This window comes from Phocoena phocoena, chromosome 11 (assembly GCF_963924675.1).
Source record: "Phocoena phocoena chromosome 11, mPhoPho1.1, whole genome shotgun sequence".
In the NCBI taxonomy this organism is placed as follows: domain Eukaryota; kingdom Metazoa; phylum Chordata; class Mammalia; order Artiodactyla; family Phocoenidae; genus Phocoena; species Phocoena phocoena.
Window position 1 is genome coordinate 85,599,608 of NC_089229.1, and position 16,695 is coordinate 85,616,302.

The window sequence follows — 16,695 nt, forward strand, 5'->3', positions numbered from 1 at the left end:
ATTTGAGGCAAAATTGCAATGGTTTTGATCTCAATGTGTTTATTTTGTATGGAGAGTACTTCATTAATAGTTTGTATAGAGATAGCCTAAGAGTAAATATTTTAAAAGTGCAAGTGAAACTTTATGTTTTTACTCTCAGATCTTCTCCCACACAGAAAATTATTCTTTCAGCATTAAATGAACTGGTATCTGTTGCATGTGAGTGTATGTTGACAAACCAATTATTCAGGCAAAGGAAACCAAGTCTGGGGCTGAATTACCTGGTTTGTGTATCAGTCTTATTCATATTACCTCTTTAATTATTTCTTTTGCGTGTATAGTACACATGGCCAATGTGCATGTCCAAAGAATGATTTAATGCTTTAAAGGATTGAACCAGTAACTCATACACTGAACATTCAATTCTAAAAGATGGTAAACTTTTCCTGAAAAACAGCAGTAATTGGAATTTGACCCAAACACTTCAAACTGATAAATTTAAAGCAATAAAGGAAATATGGATCAAATTGAGAAGGTTCAAAGGGATTTCTGGAGACTTCCCTGGTGGTGCAGTGGTTAAGAATCTGCCTTCCAGTTCAGGGGACACGGGTTCAAGCCCTGGTCAGGGAAGATCCCACATGCCGCGGAGCAACTAAGCCCATGCACCGCAACTACTGAGCCCGCACACTGCAACTACTGAAACCCGCGTGCCTAAGCCCATGCTCCACAACAAGAGAGGCCACTGCAATGAGAAGCCCGCCCACTGCAACGAAGAGTAGCCCCGGCTCGCCGCAACTAGAGAAAGACCGTGCGCAGCAATGAAGAACCAACGCAGCCAAAAATAAATAAATATAAAAAGTGAATCTATTTTTTTTTTTTTTTTTTTTTTTTTTTGCGGTACGCGGGCCTCTCACTGTTGTGGCCTCTCCCACTGCGGAGCACAGGCTCCAGACGCGCAGGCTCAGCGGCCATGGCTCACGGGCCCAGCCGCTCCGCGGCATGTGGGATCTTCCCGGACCGGGGCACGAACCCGTGTCCCCTGCATCGGCAGGCGGACTCTCAACCACTGCGCCACCAGGGAAGCCCAGAATCTATTTTTTTTAAAAGGGATTTCTGTTCCAGGATATGTTTGGCAAATGCCTGGAGCAAAGTGTGAAATACTACTCTATGTGTTAAATGTCTGATAATTGATACGTCTGATAATTGGTCTCAAAGTCTGTAATAGGATTTAAAATTATTCTAAATAAAATATTACCTTCTTTGAGTTAGCTAAGAGGGCCATCATTCTACTGTAAAGAAAAACTAAGAGCTTTTATGTTTGTTGGCTTCATAATTGTGAACCTGCTTTCCCCAACAGGACTTTTCGTGTAAATATGGTAGTCAGGATACATAAGATTCCATCCAAAACTATCATTAAGATGGAAAAACTTGGCTGAAATGGTTAGTGAAAAGCACCATACTCCTATTTTCATGTGTTTTTTCCTCATTGACTACAAGGCAGACCCGGCCTGCCAGCCAACCCACCAGCTAGTAACAAATACTAGTTTAAAACTACTGACCACTTACACACACGCACACACACATGGAACTTCTTGGCTTTAAGAGAGTTTAAACAGTGATGTTGACTATAGGCCAAACGTTAACTCTTAAATTGTCTCTCTTTAAAAGCATCTCAGGGTCAAGAGTTTTTATTTTTTTGGCCGCACTGCGTGGCTTGCAGGATTTCAGTTCCCCCACCAGGGATTGAGACCTGGCCATGGCAGTGAAAGCCTGCAATCCTAACCAGTAGGCCACCAGGGAACTCCCTCAAGAGTTTTTAAATGGATTCCTTATCCCAGGTCTTAATAGTTATCTGTGGAGGTGTGTGAGTTCCTGTAGGGAGCTCCCAGTAACTCCAGAATGAAACCCATGTAATTATACTTTTGGTGGCCCTCTGATTATCTCCAGGCAGATAGTTGCTACTGAGTCTTAAAAAGTTGGTAGGCAAATGTGGGATCCTTTTGTCTCACTCATGAGTGTAAAGTAACATAACTGTGTTTTGATATGGTTTGTAAAGTCTGTTACCTCTTAATCCCATACCATACGAGTATAAAAGTTGAAAAAGATCTCGAGTGAGATGATTGACTTTGTGAAAAAAATGACATTGAATAATAAATCTTCATCAGCTTTATTTTTTTTTAAGGTGTTTAAAATTTGAGATGTTTCCTACATAGGCTTTCTCAGCTTTTTTTGAGCTTTATAGAATATTACATGGTTGAACAGCTCAAGATATAAAATTCTTCCTCCCCCTTAAAAAAAAAATGACCACACCATACTGATTCCAGCAAATTCAGTTTCCTGAAAAAAATTGATGAATGGTTTATAAGTATTTTTTTTTTTTTTTTTTTTTTTTTTGCAGTACGCGGGCCTCTCACTGTTGTGGCCTCTCCCGTTGTGGAGCACAGGCTCCAGACGCGCAGGCTCAGCAGCCATGGCTCACGGGCCCAGCCGCTCCGTGACATGTGGGATCTTCCCGGACTGGGGCACAAACCCATGTCCCCTGCATTGGCAGGTGGACTCTCAACCACTGCACCACCAGGGAAGCCCTATAAGTATTTTTAATAATAATTTAAAGTAAGAGATTGTACGACTAGCATGAATATATAATTTGTTAATAAATAATGTTACATACTATTCTATTTCTGAGCAAAGTTCACCTCGTAATAAACGAATATCCTTAAAAACATACTGGGTAAAAATACTTAACAAATGAGTATATCTAAGGAAAGAGAAGATCAAGATATAGACAGAAATACTAGGTAATATTGCTAATTTTCCTGTCATCATTCAATTGTTCTGCTAGTATACCAGAAACTTCATGGCAGTTTTAAAGTTATTTTTATCCAGAAGAAAACCAGTTGAAAATTACAGTCAGTTCTGAGAAGAACATCCTGTAAACTAGATAAGCTCTGAAATGAAAAGAAAAAATCTTCTGATGATTCTTATTATTTATTATACTTAGGTGCTTTAGAAATCTTTCCATATCACCAAACACCTCCATCTCAACAAAAAAAACACCTGGAAGGAAAATAGAAAAGATGCAGATAATTCTATGAGAAGAGTTCTAATACAACTTAAGGCAAAGTCTTTTCAAAAGTAACCTTATTCTCCTTGGTCTTTAAGAGAGTATAAATTCAGTTCTACAAAAGTATATGGAATCAAAACCAATTTAGGCACAAATGAATCCTCATTATATGATTTATGACATATGCATGAATTTGAACTTAAGGATCTTTTAAATAAATGGAGAATCACAGTTGTAAAGGTTTTTCATTTGAAAGTTATAAATACTGCAAACGTTTTCACCCTACATAGGTTTTAGACCTCCTTAACGTTACCATTCAAATGAAATGACACCTTTCAAAATAAGCTTTTTGAAAAAATCCTGATGCACATGCTACCTATTGAAAACATTTTCGGAGGTATTAATTTACATTTAGAGCATCTTGGAAGTAGTCTCATGAAAAATAATATTTTAATTATAATTCTGTTTCATTACCAGAACAGTCAACAATATAGAAAGAATCCCCCTAAGAACAAATGGCTTTTTAACTAGAGCTCCTATTAACTTCTTAGCAAGTTTAATTTGCCTCTTTATTATTTCTATATATTTAAATTTTCAGAAAGAGATGTAAAAGTTTTGGATATTGCCAGAGCTGAGAAAAAAATATATGTATATAAACATACAGTAAAATTCCACCTCATATAACATATATGCCTTAAATTTCTCTAGTTTGTTTGAGAATCAGGTTAGTAGAGCAGAAGTTACTACCTTTTGGGTTTTCTTGCTTCATGTTTTGGCTTTGCTCCTCTAAGTTCCAACAGCATATTTCTGACAAAACTGGAATTATCCGTTCCTGTCTGTCAGAAGTTTCATCAGAGAGATTTTTCAGACTGACATGATTCTTTAAAGAACACAGAATTTAAGGAACAGTTGAACAGCTTAATGTACTATTCTTTTTTTTCTCTATTTTACATTTACTTTTTTAAATAATTAACTAATTTTTTAACATCTTTATTGGAGTATAATCGCTTTACAATGGTGTGTTAGTTTCTGCTGTATAACTTTTATTGATGTAGCCCCTTAACAATTTTCAAATATTTTCAAAGTTTTCCCTTACCCCATTTCCTTCTTGAAACAATCTGGAAAATTAATATCATAGAATATTATCGCTTTAGCCCTTCTTTGAAATAAACCATTTAATCCCAAATTTGTTCTAATGCTAAATAAATAATACTATCCCAGCAACAAAAAAATCCTTACCTTTTAATGTCTCAGTGTCAGCAATATCAGAAAATACCTTTGTTAACAAGGAAGCTTCATGAAAAACACCAGGCTTGCATCCACTGGAGCATTTACTGCCCGACTTGCTAACCAGTAATCCAGCTCTTATATACCCTTCACACCTTTCCCAGCTCTGACATCAGGCAGTTCAGAGAGACTCTGTCATTAATTTCGATCCCTATAGATAGAAAGTACCTCATAGACAGCAGAAGCAGATGGGTCATTATTACATTAACACATCAGTGAATGTTAACGTAGTAGATACAGAGTATCTTGGTGGAATTAATGGTGTGTCACACACAGCAGAAACTTGAATTTGCCATCTTTGTAAAGTACCAGAGTGGATTTTCATGGATTAAAGAGACGTTTGTAGTAAGGAATTGGTAAAAAGAAGTGATTAAGAATATCAACAATATGTTTATATGCAAAGAATGAAGCTAGGGACATTGAAGTGTCTACCTAAATTCAAATAATGCTAGGGGCTTAAATCCATGAACATTCAGTAGCAGATTGAGATATAAGGGCAAAGTACATTAAAAAATATATACAGAAGACAATTGAAAGCCATTTATAATGAAGTGGGAAGAGGAGGGTTAAAGGCATAAAAATAATTTTCAACCTGTAAATTCATTTGTCAGCATTTAAATAGAGACACAACTGTAGCCAAGCAGTTTTTTCACTGACTTTTTCTATTATTACATAGAAACATCACAATTATTTTGACGGAAAAGATTTAATTTATTTTTTATTTTTTCCAAATTGTTCTTTTTCCCCTGTATTTCTAAGTCAGATTTAAGTTAATATTCTAAGTTATGACAACTTAAGATCATATATAGCAGCTAAAACAAATTCCAACTGTCAGTGAAAATGTGTATGTCTGTATAATCTAGAAAAGGTGGAAGTTCTCCAAGTAAAATTTTAAGTTTTCTGACTTCATATATTTCTTTAAAACTGAGTAATATAGTTTGAGGGTGTTTAGTAGAGATTTTAGGAGGAAAGAAACTGTTTTCCAATCCTAGTTTTAATTAACAATGATTCTGAAATTTTAGTATTTCTGTGGAAATTACTGATATTCCAAAGGGAAATATAAAATCACATGTTTTTGAAGAATAATGATTTCCCGTAAGAAGATAATTAAGGTATTTAACAAAGTGTATATAATGATACAGAAATAATACAGAGACCCAGAGATGTGAAATAATATGTCCTATGTCACACGTTTAGTTTGAGTTGGATCCTGGACCAGAACTCAGTTTTCTGATCCATGGTCTGGTGTTCATTTAGACCAAAATGCCTGATTTTAACCTACATATTTATTTATTTTCCTAATTGTTCTCCCTCTGAGATGTTAAAGATGACAAGCATACATTCAAATATTAATTCTTTCACCACCTGGGAAATAAATGTTATAAGGAAAATAATCTTCTACCTAAGAAAGGGACAGGTGGACCTGATATTTTTAAGGAGTACCAAATGCCAGGCACAGTTATTTAACTGATATGTGAGACCTCACTTCATCTGCACACCTCTAAGGTGGGTATCATTTGCCCCAATTGATAAATGATGAAACTGAGATTCAGAGAATATAAATTACTTGCTTAAGGTTGCACAGCTACCCAAGGACAAAGAGAAATTCAGATTCTCATCTGTCTGTCCCACGACATATATTGCTTTGTTATAAAGGATCTCTATTCCTATAGACTGAATTACCAATTGCTTCTTGTAAATTCTGTATTTTATTACAACTCTTTGAATGATTTTGTTATAGCTAGACATGGCCTTATGTTGGTCTCGTATAACGTTTGGGTAAGGTCAACATCGACCCCAATCTCAAACAATTTTAGGTCTTACTTGCTTCCTATAGCAATGAAAGTCATCATGGTGGTGGTGATTTAGATCATCTTTATAAGGCAACTCCATTATCAGATCCTAAGCTCCTCCCTACAGGACAAACATCACTATCGCTCATTTTTATATTCCCTCTAGCCTTGCTAGTCAAAAGTGTGAATAAGGTGCTGGTAGCTTTGACATCACGCAGGAGCATTTCAGAAACACCGAATCTCAGGCCCCATCCCACATCTTCTGAATCAGAATGTGCATTTAAAAACAGATTTCCTAAAAAAAAATAAAATTAAATTAAATTAAAATAAAAACAGATCTCCTCAGTGGTTATATGTACACTTTTGAGGAAAAACTGTCCTATTGTATATTCCATTCACTGATTGATTCAGTCAGGAGTGATTAAGGACTTACTCTATGACAGGGGATATTCTAGGTACTAGAGATACAACAGTGAACAATGCAAATTTCATGGTCTCATGCAGCTTACAGCCTGTGGAGGAAACAAAGATAAGCAAGTGAATAAGTAAATACGCAATTACAAATGGTACGTACTGTGGAGAGAATTGACATGGTGAGAAAAAGAAAAAAATGGCGGCATTAACTTGAATCCTAAAGCATGAGAGAAAACCAAGGAAAGAGTGCTGGGGGAATGTTCGAGGCCAGAGAAGCAGCATGTGCAAATGCAAGTGGAGGAACAAGAAAGTGGTAGAAAGATGATGCTGGAGACAGAAGAAGGAGCCCAAAGATGCAGGAGCTCAGAGGCTGAGCTGACTTTGGATTTATTCAGAGGGCAATCCGGAGCTATTGAAGGGGTCCGAGCGGGGGTGTGACTTGTTGTACTCAGCATCTTTAAAACATCAGCCTGACTGCTGTGCGTGGAATAGATCAGAAGGGGGCAAGAGTGAAAACAGGACATCTGTTGGGAGACTAGGCAGTATTCCAGATGAGAGATGATGAAGCCTTGGACTTCAGAAGACTTAGAGAAGTAAACGGGTTCAAATCATATTTGCGGTCATGACATGATGTGGAAAGGATTAGGTATGGGGAATAAATGAGAGGGAATTAAGGATACAGGTGAGGATATAATACATAATATGAATGAATGGTCTATGTATAAAATTTTTAAAAAGTAAAAGATTTTTAAAATGTCTTTAAAAAAATAATTTCTAGTTTGACCAAATGTGTGTTTTCACAATTTAAAACACCCAAACGGTATTACAATCAAAACAGCAGTCCTCTGCCTACCTCTGAATTTTGAGCAGGGGGAAGCCCAATTGGTGGGCCCACGGGTGGTCTCATAAGGCCTGGAAGCCATAAGGCCTGGAGCGGGGGTTGCTGGACCAACAGGTGTGGGTGGAGTCCCCTGCCTTGGTGAGTCCTGAGCTGGGGCTCCAGCAGTGCTGGCAGTAGCAGCCACTGCAGCAGCAGCTACAGTGCCTCTTCCCTGGAGTCATTACCTGGTGGGATGGCCTCCCAACCCCTCGGACAGGACCTGCTAATCCAGCAGGAGCCTGGGGAATTGGAACACTAACTGGTACACTTCAGTCAGCTGCCTTGCCAACCCCAGGGCCTCTTGTAGTTCCAGCAAGTGGTACCCAAGCAATGTCAGTATATTTGGGGGTGTACCCTCCACAGTCACAGAAACCAAGTTCTCTATGTGGCAACCCCAGACCTCAAATCTGCTTTTCTTCATGCTCTGGCTGCTTTGGATTCTTTAACCTGATCTCCTTGATCTCATCCCTGTCACAGAGGATCAAGTTCATATGTTTGTCAAAAGCCTTAAAGATGCCAATGAAGATTTGGCCATCTTGCAAGACACATCTCAATCTACAGTTAATGCACTGCAGCATCTTGTTGCTCTTTCCACAGTCATTGTTGCTGTTCCACCAAATCTAATGTCCCCTGGAAGGTTTCAGGATCCTTGAGACCTAAAGGAAGGCTACAGTTAGAGGTATGACGCAGGTTCTCCTACAAACAAGGCAAGCTGGGGCAGAATCTTCAAAGAGTAGATAAAGCATTGTTGTTTTTTTTTTGCTTCTATCAGCTACCTGGCTATTTCAATACAGCTTTACCCACCTCTTGGTGTCTCAGCTAAGAATGTCCACGTCAATTTTGCCTTAAAATCTACCATGGGTACTTGCTGCTGCTGAGATCTCTGCGGGCACAGTGGACACTCTTGATCGCTTGGTGAGGTTGTCCTTCTACGTGTGACTTGAACTTCCACCTCTGGTATGTGCCTGTTCTGTGGTCCGTTTCAGGTGTGAGCAGTCCCTGGTCTGCTCCATTGCACCGCTGGCTGTTCTTCAAAACAGAGCATTAGGCAACACTGGCTGCTCCACTCTGCTCCTCCAAAAGTCTTTTGAGGATTAGATTTATTAGCTTAATCTTATGTATATTTTTCTCACTGGTTTTCCATATCTTTAGTTTTTTGAACGTCTTAGAAATATCCTAAACTTGATAGACTAACTTTTCCATTTAAAAATCAACTTTGGGGCTTCCCTGGTGGTGCAGTGGTTGAGAGTCCGCCTGCCAATGCTGGGGACACAGGTTCGATCCGGGAAGATCCCACACGCCGTGGAGCGGCTGGGCCCATGAGCCATGGCCACTGGGTCTGCACGTCTGGAGCCTGTACTCCGTGGGTGGAGAGGCTGCGGCAGTGGGAGGCCCGTGTACCGCAAAAAAAAAAAAAAAAAAAATCAACTTTGACAACCATTTTTAAAAAAATTTTCAAGATCTCTTGCCTTTTGAATGGCACCTCGGTTTTGTTTCATTGATGTAAAATCTATTCTTATCTACGAGGATACTATTTCTTTCTTTCTCTCTCTCTCTCTCTCTCTCTCTCTCTCTCTCTTTTTAAAATTCTTGTCCCTTTGTGGTCTCTACTTCCTTCAGTTCCTTTTTGCTTACCGTTGAATGTTTGTTTTGGTCTCTGTATTTCTTATTGGAGCTTTCTTTAAGTATCTGATGATCCTTAGCTATCCCTTTATCTATTTTTATATTGTTGTTTTACATCTTTATTTAGGTACTATAGAAATAAAAAACTGCACATATGTAAAGTGGACAATTTGATTGGTTTTCACAAATTTATACACCCCTGAAACCATCACTGCAAACCATCACCACAACCAGATGTACAGGTGTTTCCATCTTCCAAAAAGTTGTCTTGTGCACTTTTGCAGTTTATCCCTTGTTCCACTCGTTCATTCTCCTCTATTCCTTTACCCCCTCGCTGGGCAGCCACTGATGTGCTTTTTGTTCTTGTATATTTGTTTGCATTTTCTAGAATTTTCTATGAATGAAATAGTACAGAATGTACTCTTTGCCTGGCTTTTTTTTTTTTTTCCACTCAGCATAATGAATTTGAGATTTATCTGCCTTCTATATCAGTAATTTTCCTGTTTATTGCTGAGGAGTATTGCTTCTTGTTAACATGGCTCTCTTAGCCTTATGGAGACTGAAACATAAGTCATTATATCTCCTCAGTTTTTTTCCATCTTGCATAGATGTGTAGCTGTCTTCTGCCTGTAACTTTTCTCTCTCATTCTTTTTGTCTTTGTGGATTCATATTCTTTTTATCTCTTTGCTGTCATTTTAAGGTTGGCGTGATTAAATGAAGTCTAACATTGCATGTTGATTCCTTCAAGAAGTATTCTGCGGCTTGGGGAGATATTTAGAATTCTTTCCTAACAAGCTTTACTTTTTATTTTTTGCATTAAAAAAATTGTTCATTCCCTATTTATAGGCTTCAAACTTAACAATTAATTTTTGATTATAAAATTTTAAAAGGAATAAAAAATTGAAAGATATGAACTAGTGACAAATAAAACAAAAGATACAAAATTGTTAATATATACGGTATTTACGTATGAAAATAGAACACAGTAACAATCTTCATGTTAAAGTTCTAGGTTATGACTGATTTTTCTCTAAGCATTTTTTATGTTGCTACATAGTTTTAAAACTATATCGTTAATGGATTGCCAAACATACTGTGAAGATGGTATCAGTGTTCTAAACATTCTCAGAAATGTGTTTTAAATCCGTGTTACATGGTGTCAAATAATTCTTCTATTATTCCACTCCACCATGAAGATATAAGTAAGATTATTTTCTACGCAAAAAGCTACAAATTAGGGGCTTCCCTGGTGGCGCAGTGGTTGAGAGTCCGCCTGCCGATGCAGGGGACACGGGTTCATGCCCCGGTCCGGGAAGATCCCACATGCTGCAGAGCGGCTGGGCCCGTGAGCCATGGACGCTGAGCCTGCACGCCCAGAGCCTGTGCTCCGCAACGGGAGAGGCCACAACAGTGAAGAGGGCCGCGTACCGCAAAAAAAAGAAAAAAAAAGCTGCAAATTAGCAAGCTGGGTGATTTTCTGACACACACTCTCTCACCTCTTTGTACCACAGAATCACTTTGCTGGAAAGTAATTTAGAATTGCCATTGTTTTCACACCACACGTAGTCATTCTTTCCTGCTATCCTTTAAAATGCAGCATAGGAATTTTTAAGTCCCTAAAGTGAAAAATGCCTTTTCCAATATTCCCTTCACATGTCCTACCAGATTCAAAAGGCATGAATAGTATATTTGTTTGTTTAATTTATTTAATTTTTATTTTTATCAAAGTATACTTACAATTTTATGTTAGTTTCAGGTTTACAACATAGTGATTTGATATTTTTATAGACTATAGTAGGGTATGTTCCATGTGCACCTGAAAAGAATGCAAATTCTGCTGTTTTTGGATGGAAAGTTGTATGAATATCTATTAATTCCATTTGGCCTAATGTGTCATTTAAGGGTACTGTCTCCTTATTGATTTTCTGTTTGGATGATCTATCCATTGATGTAAGTGGGGTATTAAAGTCCCTTACTATTATTGTATTACTGTCAATTTCTCTGTTAATATTTACTTTATAAATTTAGGTGCTCCTATATTAGGTGTATATATGTTTATGACTGTTATATCCTCTTTTGGATTGACCCCTTTATCATTATATAATGTCTTTCTCTGCTTTATTTTTTTAATAGACTTTGTTTTAAACTCTAAGTAGTCTGATATAAGTATTCCTACCCCAGCTTTCTTCTGATTTCTATCTGCCTGTAATATATCTTTCCATCCCCCTCACTTTCACTCTGTGTGTGTCTTTAGTTCTGAAATAAGTCTCTTGTAGACAGAATATAGATGGGTCGTGTTTTCTTAATCCGATCAGCCACCCTGTGACTTTTGATTGGAGCATTGACTCCATTGACATTTAAAGTGACTATTGATAGGTATGTATGTACTTATTGCCTTTTTGTAAGTTGTTTTCTGGTTGTTTCTGTAGTTCTTCTCTCTTCTCTTCTTTTTTTAGTCACTTCCCTTGTGGTTTGATGATTTTCTTAAGAGTTATGTTTGGATTCCTTTCTCTCTCCCTTTTTATTTCTATTGTAGGTTTTTGATTTGCAGTTACCATGAATTTCATATATGTCAACATTTAACAACTTGTTTTAAGTTGATAGTCATTTAAATTCAAACACATTCTAAAAGATATATTTTTTGCTTCCCCTTCCCCCCACATTTTGTGTTTTTGATGCTGTATTTTACATCTTCTATGTCTGTCTCTTAACTGTTTGTTGTTGTGATAGTTGAGTTTACAATTTTTGTCTTTTAACCTCTGTTCTAGCTCATTTAAGTGGTTGATCCACTGCCCTTACTATACCTTTGCTGTTACCAGTGAGATTTTTCTCTTCCTATATTTTCTTATTTGTTATAACATTTTCTTTTTCACTTAAAGAAAACCCTTTACCATTTCTTGTAAGAACCATTTAGTGGTCATAAACTCTTTTAGCAGAAAGCTTGTCTGGAGAACTATCTCTTTTTCAATTTCAAATCTGAATGGTAACCTTGATGGGTAGAGTATCTTAGGTTGTAGGTTTTTTCTTTTCAGCACTTTCAATACATCATGCCACTCCCTTCTGGCCTTCAAAGTTTCTGCTGAAAAATCAGCTGACGTCCTTCTGGGGATTCCCTTGTATGTGACTCTTTGTTTATCTCTTACTGCCTTTAAAATTCTCTTTACCTTTGACTTTTGCCATTTTAATTATAATACATGTTTGTGTGGGTCTCTTTGGGTTCATCTTGTTTGGGACTCTGCTTCCCAGACCTGGGTATCTGTTTTCCTCTTCAGGTTCAGGATGTTTTCAGCCATAATTTCATCAAACCCATTTTCTGCCCTCTTTTCTCTCTCTTCTACTTCCAAGACCCCTCTAGTGCAAATGTTAGTATGCTTGATGTTCCAGAGGTCTCTTGAACTATTCTCATTTTTTAAAAATTTTGTTTTTCTTTTTACTGTTCTGACTGGATTTCCACTATTGTCTCTGCCAGGTCACTTACGCATTCTTCTGTATCACTTAGTCTGCTGTAATTTCTTCTAGCGTATTTTTCATTTCAGTTATTGTATTCTTCAACTCTGACTGGTTCTTTTTTTATATCTTCCAGTTCTTTGTTGAAGTTCTCATTGTGTTCTTCTATTCTTTTCCCAAGTTCAGTTAACATTATTATTATTGCTTTGAACTCTTTATCAGGTAAATTATTTATCTCCATGTTATATGGGGTTTTTTTTCCCATTTTTTTTTCTTGTTCATTCCTTGGAAACATATTCCTCTGTCTTCTCATATTTCTCTGTCTCTATGAAATTAGGTGAAACTGTTACCTATCCTGGTCTTGAAGGTGTGTCCTTGTGTGGGAGAGTCCTTATGCAGTTTATCTGTGCCCAGTGGCTTTGGTGGGAGAGATGGATCTGAAGTGAACACAGGCTGTGACTTCTCCTGAGTTGTGCTGACAACCACCACATTGGTGGGAAGTAATGTTGGAGTCAGAGGGGCTAGAGCTGAAGACAGGTGCAAGCCAGGGCTTCACCTAGGTTCAGTGCTGGTCACTGCCCTATTGTGGGTGGGTCCAGGACCCTGAGGCACTGAGGCTGCACTTCTTAGCTGGCTCTGGGTCTCTGCCTTGCTCAGAGGCAGGGTCAGGGCCCAAGGAATTTGAGCCACACTTCTGCCCTGACTATAGGCAGCGCTGGCCCCGAGCTGGCTTTGCTTCTTCCCTGGTGTGTGCACACACATTTGCAATGGTGATCTTTGCCCTAATAGGAGAAGTGCTGGAGCAGAACAGGCCGGAGCAGGAGTTCAGGGCAGTCTGGAGTACACACGGGGCCATTCTGGCAGGCTGGCCAAAGCCCCTGGCAGTTTTCAATCTGATGTCTCTGTGCTGGGGCTGAGAGCAAGCAAGTTTGTTATGCACTCTTCAAGAGGGTGGAGGTCTTGACCAAATCTCTTCTCTTCCCTTCCTACCGAACTCCATGTGGTTTATTCCTTACAGCCTTGGTTGTAAAAGAGCTGTTCTTCAGGTGGTTCTCAGCAAGAGTTGCTCTGTAAGTAGTTGTAGCTTTAATATGTTCATGGGGGGATAGGAGCTCAGGGTCTTCCTACTCTGTCATCTTGATCTTGCCCCCTCATGAGTAGTATTTTGAAAAGAGACAGGAGCTAACCCCATTCCTGCTGAAGTTTAGGGGAGTATGAACAATGCCTTCTCACTCAGAGCTTTGTTTTATTTTTATGCTTTTGTGGTGAGTTCCGTGTTTAATGGCTTGCAACTTTATATTTTAAAAGTGTCTCAAGAAACTATCTTAATGAATGCTTGGACCAAATTTTGGTAATATTAAGCAGTATAGAATAAATGTTATTATTAATATAACAGAACTAATCCCAAACATATCTATTATATTAAGAAATACATGGGCTTACCTTACTTACTAAAAGACGGATATTTCGGATAACCCACAAAAGAAATCCCAACTGTATGCTCTGTGTAAAAGACATACTTTCTGTCCTGTTTTAATAGTTTGAAAAATGATACATTTTTAAGGACTTCTAAGATCCTGTTAATTCAGACATATGGCTTAGCAGCTTTTGAAAGGCCTGATGTTTCCCCAAAATGAAAACAAAATAAGCACACAAGCAAATGAACAACAATCTCTGAGTTAGAAGACACTGTCAGGAGAATTTAATTTATTCTCCTTTGATGCTTGAATTATTCATTCAGTAATATTTGGAGCATCTATTGGGTACTAAACTCTTAAGTATAGTCTAGTTTGGAATTTGGGCAACTAAATAAACACTAGCAATGATGTTTTCAACCTGCTGGATAAAATACCACAAACTGACTTAAACATCAGAAATTTATTGTCTCATTGTTCTGGAGGCTGGAAGTCTGAGATCAAGATGTTGACAGGATTGGTTCCTTCTGAGGGCTGTGCTATATCTTTCCCCACCTTCTCGTAGTTTGCTGGCAAATCTTTGGTGTTCCTTGGCTTGTAGAAGTGTCACTCTTATCACAGTCTTCATTTCCATTTGAATTTTCTGTGTGTACATGTCTCTGTTTCCAAATTTCCTTTTTTTTATTAAGACACCGGTTATATTGGGTTAGGGAACCAAACTACTCCAGTATGACTTTGTCTTAACTAATTACAACTCCAGTGACCCCATTTCCAAATATGGTTACATTCTGAGGTGCTATTAGAACTTCAACTTATAAATTTGGAGAGAGGGGAAATAATTCAACCCATAACAGTTGTTTTCTAGAAATTCTGCAAAAATGTTTGTTTGTTTGTTTTAAATTCTCTCCTCTAACTCAATGGTTTTCTTTCTTTCTTTTTTTAGTCTTTCTCAGTGGAGGAGTTTCTTTTATTGTTTTGTGGTATTTTCTGTGTTATTTATATTTTAGACTTTATTAATTTTTTTTGTGATCAAATATATGGTTAATTTTAGTAAAGCTTCCATAAGCACTTGGAAAAAGCTGTATTTTCTAATTCAGGTACAAAATTCAATATATATCCATATCACCTCCTTTACTGAAAACATTATTTAAGTCATTTAAGTCTTCTGAATCCTTTCTTATGCTTTTCATTTTGCTATGCCTTGGACTGGGGGGAGAAATAAGTTGCTATTATTTATTTCTCTCCCTGAATGTCTCTGCCTATCTATCTTTGCATCTCCTGAATTTCCTGCTTTATGAAATTGCCGTACTCCCACTGGGTGCATAGAAATACATAACACATCTTCACTGTGTATTGTTCTTTTTAGTACCTTTAACATGCTTTTTGCTCTGAATTTTAATGCCTGTTGCTCTGAATTTTACCTTGTCAGATATTATGATCACGACTTCTGCTATTTCTTTTTTTTTTCTCTTTTCTTTTTTGGATATCATTGCCCATTCTTTTAGTCTTTCTGAATAACTTTGTACTTAGTGTGTCTTTTATACACAGCATAAAGTGGGGATTTGTTTTGTGAGTTATCTGAAAAATAATCTTTCTTTTAATAAGTAAGTTAAGTTCATGTATTTCTTGATATAATAGATATGTTTGGTCTTAGTTTTGTCATATTAATAATGACATTTATTCTATAGTGCTTAATTTATCAGACTTTGATCCAAGCATTTTATATATATTATTTAATCCTTACACAAATCCTCATTTTTAAATATATGATGAAACTGAGGTACAGAGAGGATAGTAACACACCCAAGGCTACAGAGGGAGTTAGTGGTAGAGCTGGGATTCAAATTTAGTCTTGTTCCTGAATCTCGTCTTTTATTGACTGCATTATATAGCCTCTTTATTTTGTACTTTTTATGCTAACTCTGGGTAATTAATTTCCTAAGATTGATTTTTCAATACACAAATTATCTCTTTCATCTGTATCTGATATGTTGATACCCATTCTGTGTGTTTTTAATATCAAAGATTAAGTTGTTTTAGTTTTAAATACTTCTTGGTCATTTTTAATAGTCATTTTAAGTTGATTTAAAACAGTGCATTTGTTTTGTTTTTAATCATTTCATAGATGGTCAGTCAATATTGTTTATCTGATTATCTCAATGTATTTTCCTTGGAAATTTGGTCTGTATTTTGTTTCTGATGACTCTCAGTGGCAGTGGCTTAATTTGTGTTTATAAGATCATATGTTCTTTTTTTAAAATTCTTTTTTGTAAATTAATTTATTTATTTTTGGCTGCATTGGGTCTTCATTGCTGCACACAGGCTTTCTCTAGCTGCAGTGAGCAGGAGCTACTCTTGTTGCGGTGCAAGGGCTTCTCATTGTTGTGGAGCATGGTCTCTAGGTGCACAGGCTTCAGTAGTTGCCGCACATGGGCTCAGTAGTTGTGGTGCATGGGCTTAGTTGCTCCACAGCTTGTGGGATCTTCCTGGACCAGGGCTCAAACCTATATCCCCTGCATTGGCAGGTGGATTCTTAACCACTGCGCCACCAGGGAAGTCCAAGATCATATGTTCTTCAACTAAATCTGTGGGAATCTTGAGGGCCCACATTGGGGATGTCCCCTTAGAGAGGATATGGTTTATTTGCCACTGTCCAGAATTTGCTGACATCTGAGATCACTTAAGCTCCAAGGAGGGTCAAGGTAATACAGGAGACTCACATTAGTTTCCAACCTTGAGACAGACCCAAAGCTTAGGACTTCAGGATCTCAGAACTCCTATTATTATTTGTT

The 16,695-nt window shown here is 37.5% G+C and overlaps 1 protein-coding gene and 2 pseudogenes across 1 annotated transcript in view; 1 reads left to right on the forward strand and 2 right to left on the reverse strand.

The window, feature by feature from the left end:
• Window positions 1-16,695, forward strand: part of SLCO1A2 (solute carrier organic anion transporter family member 1A2) — a 104,200-nt gene that overhangs the window by 16,524 nt on the left and 70,981 nt on the right. The window lies entirely within an intron of this gene.
• LOC136131439 (small nuclear ribonucleoprotein-associated protein N pseudogene) lies at window positions 355-8,004 on the reverse strand (annotated as a pseudogene).
• On the reverse strand, window positions 8,214-8,430 carry LOC136131298 (SNRPN upstream reading frame protein-like; annotated as a pseudogene).